A 3,775-nucleotide genomic window follows, 5' to 3' on the forward strand; every position below is an offset into this window, starting at 1 on the left:
TTTTGTTATTAATTGTTTTACATTCAGACAATGCCTCTCCTTTGGCCCCAGGCAGGCGCACTGGCTGAATCACTAAAACACTTTAACACACATCTGCTGAGGCAGCAAAAATCAGTATCTCTCACTCTCCTTTTTTTATCCCCCTCCTCTTCTCTCCAGTATCACAGTCAAAAGGTGACTGAGGCACAACGTAGGACTGGAGTTGGCTGAAAAGGAAAAGTGCTCCCAGCTGAAGGGCAGAAAACACCTGCATCTAATAAAAACAAACGAGAAACATCATCAATAACCAGAAGAAAAAATGGCATAAATAAAAGGAAAAGTACAAATTCAGATGGGCTCAAGGAACTTGAACAAATACGCCAGCCTGCTGTCTTCTGGAGGTATTGTCTAATTATTTACCTTGTGGTGAAATACATGGGGTTGCCTTGTCTCCTTGGCACAAAGTAAGGCCCTTTAGAAACCTTGTGCAGATGGGTGCCATGGTGATGGGTGGCCATAAATAAATTAGATCGTTGCTTCGGTTGGAGGAAGGCATCCTCTGGAAGAAGCAGGTGTGGTCTCAGAAGGAGTTTCCTTTTGTCTGCTGTAAGACAGTGCTGGTTTTGCTGTGAATGTTAGGAATAATGCTTTGGGGAGGAAAAAATGCTTGGAGTTGACTGAACAAGCAGAGGTCCTTTATAAGGTATGGCTGGATGTGATGTGGCGATGTGCTTTGCTTATGTGATTGTGGACCTGCTGTCTTGACCCCTAAAGCACTGATAAATAATGGTTTACCTGGAGGACATGACTCCTGATTGTAACTGTCAGCTCCCTCCAAGCCTGCTGTGTCTGGTTACTCCAGAACTTTTGCATAGTGCCTAAGGAGGTGGTGTGAAAATAACCTCCTACGCTGCTGATTTTCTTTAATTTTTTTCATCTTTTGAGCATTCCAGGTTCTTTCCTGAAGCAAGGTGTGCATGAGCTAAGTTGGATTTGGGGTTTTCACTTCCTTTAGCATTGTCACTTTGCTGGAAGTTTTCCTTCCTGAACAAATACAACCATCTGGAGCAAATCAAACCCCTCTTCCATGTAGAGGTATAATATTCATGGAGAGGTACTGTAGTGGAAATGCTAAGTCATAGCCTGAGATGCTGATTGAGCACCTGGTGGGAAGGCAGGGCCAACCTAGGAGAGCTCAGTTGCATTGCATGCACCTGAGTGACAGGAAAAGGTAGATCCTAGCCATTCCCCAGACCTCATATAAATGTTGGCTGTGCAGGTAAGGTTGTCTTGCTGGAGTTCCCTTCATACCTGTGGCCTTCCAAAGGTAAGTAGCTTTTTTCCTTTATTTCTGTGCCTATGGCTGTTGCATTTGAGCATATCCTCACTTGCTGCAGCCTGGGACCTTGCACCTCTGCTGTCATTGCTGTACTTCCCATTGCATTACAGGCACATAGATGGATGTCTGGCATCAACGTTGACAAGAGTGACTGTAGGTGGTTTAGAGGCTTTCTAAAGATGAGGAGATTTGACTTCTGAAACCTGACTTGACAAGGAGCTCAGAAGCTCTATCTCTTCTGATGAGGTACTGTGGGGATTCTCTGGGGACATCTGAAATACTCTGGGATTTGGGAATGGGGAGAACTCCCTAGGCCTTTTTATATCTCTTTTGATTAAGGAAAACTCTTTCCTTTTTTCTGCCTATGATTATCATACCTTGATTTCTTGCAGAGCCTTCTCCTGTATGGTAGAACGTCTGTACAGCAGTTAAAATCCTCACCAATTTAATCCATGCTGTGGCTTAGGCCTTTGGCTTTCCTGTCTCCTGAAAGGGAGATATCATGTCTCCATTCTGTGCCTGACATAGAGACTCATCCATGAAGGTAAGGTCAGGACCATGCATAGTGTTTTAGGGACCTGCTGAGACTGCAGGGACAGCAGCTTCTATGATGGGGATGTAGGCTTGTGAAAGATTGAACAGAGATGGGCCCAAACTGGAGGGGCCCAAAAAACACTGTTTGGATAGATCCTCTTCTTGGCCACCAGAAACTGGCCTGGATGTGGGCTTGTGATTATATCCCTGAAGTAATTCCCTGGACTTCCCCTTGCCCCCACTCTATAATTATTCATAGTTATTTTCTAATGGCTGTCCTGCCACTTGTTTTCTTTCTGGCTTTCTTCTGAGTAATGAAAATACATCCATGGCCTTTTTCCAAGAACAGTTATTAAAGCAATCACCCCCGCGTGTCCCCCTCCCCTCATTTAAAGCCTATCAAGCTCTGTTGGATTTGTGGCCAGAGTTTGCATCAAATTACTATTTTGGGGTTGCCAAAAAAAGCACAACCAGAAAGTTTTTGGGGAAAGAGGAGGAAAATAAAGAAATGGGAGAGAAAGTTATAATCTTCCCAGATCACTATTAATTACATTTACAATAATGGCGCTGTTCTGGATTTGTTACACTGCTTACAAGCAGGAGGATCAGTTCTTGCAGGGGAACATGTGTACATCTTGCCTTTGCTTTTTCTCCAGAGCAAAACCTGCAGCTGATGCTGGGACACAATGAGGCTAGAGGACAGTGTGTGTGCAGGGAGTGTGGATAGAAAAACCCAGTCCTGTGAAGGTGTCACAGTTCAACTTGTCAGTTTGCCATCTCTTGAGGCTAAATTTCAGTGCCATGTAGTATTAGCCTGGTTCCCTGACAGTTCAGAGCATGACAAAAACTGGATGCAGAATGTTGGACTGTCTAAAAATTTAGCTCAAGGCAAAAAAAAATTAAGGGGGACGCCATCATGAGACGAGGTTGCCTCACTGAAGTCTCCCAGGAACGTGCCCTTGCCTTAATGGGTCTACTGCACAAACTCAGGGACTCTAAGCAGCGCCTGCAAGTTGCATCATTACTGGTTTATCCAGGAGGGAATGGCATCTCAAGTTATCATTTCCTCTCTTTGCCTCTGCTTAACATTTCCTATGTGAAACCTGGCTTCTTGCCCTGAGACAGAGGGGTGAGGATGTACATGCTGATCAGAAACAAAATCTCAGACGTTAAATTAACACACTTTGACAGTGACCCATTTATCTGCATTTTCAGAGCAGTATCACTTCAGACCCATTAAGTACTTTGGATCCCACCTATTCTTACCTGGAATGTGATATATACCTTCCCAGAAACTGCATATCACACAGACCACTCAGTGAGGAGCACAAACACCCACTTGCCAGTGGGGAGATGTTTTTATACAACATCCACTTCATTTCCAGCCTGTGAATCCTGACCCTCAAGGGTAAGCTAAAATAATACTGACTCTTGAGCTAAAATTCATAACTCTCCTGGCTGTGACAAATCACAGCCTCAACGAGAAATTTGTTTTATAGCGTATTACAGCTTCCCTTACAATTTACCTGTCCCCAAGGATCCTAAAGGCAATAGTTATCTGTCTGTCTTTCCACCCAGGACCAAAAGCCTTCACTCTACCCTTTTTCCAGCATCCTCCTCCACTCTCCAGTTGCCGGCTCCCTTAATGCAGACAGCTGCAGTCATCAAAGCAGAGAGCCGTGTGTGGTGTTTGTAAGCCAAGGACAGATTTCTCTCACGCTCCTGACAAATGACTTACAGCGGTGCTCCCGGACTGTTGCCCCTCTTCTACTATAGTAGCAAAAGCATGTAGGTCAAGAGCCATGGGATCTGCTAGCAGGCTGCTACCCTGATTCCCTCGCCTGGTTGGTGAGAGGAGACATCTTCACTTTGTGAACAAGATCGCCTTTGTCTTGCGCTTTGTTTTTCCTAGGAAACATCCTG

General features: G+C 44.7%; 1 long non-coding RNA gene across 1 annotated transcript; it reads left to right on the forward strand.

Moving 5' to 3' along the window:
* The first annotated feature begins 1,279 nt into the window (after positions 1–1,279).
* On the forward strand, positions 1,280–3,291 carry LOC140255171 (uncharacterized). Its single transcript, XR_011904416.1, has 4 exons — positions 1,280–1,306; positions 1,429–1,564; positions 1,711–1,862; positions 3,068–3,291. It is a non-coding gene; the product is annotated as an uncharacterized lncRNA (long non-coding RNA).
* Positions 3,292–3,775: the final 484 nt, after the last annotated feature.

The sequence above is a fragment of the Excalfactoria chinensis genome, chromosome 7 (genome assembly GCF_039878825.1).
Source record: "Excalfactoria chinensis isolate bCotChi1 chromosome 7, bCotChi1.hap2, whole genome shotgun sequence".
NCBI lineage: Eukaryota > Metazoa > Chordata > Aves > Galliformes > Phasianidae > Excalfactoria > Excalfactoria chinensis.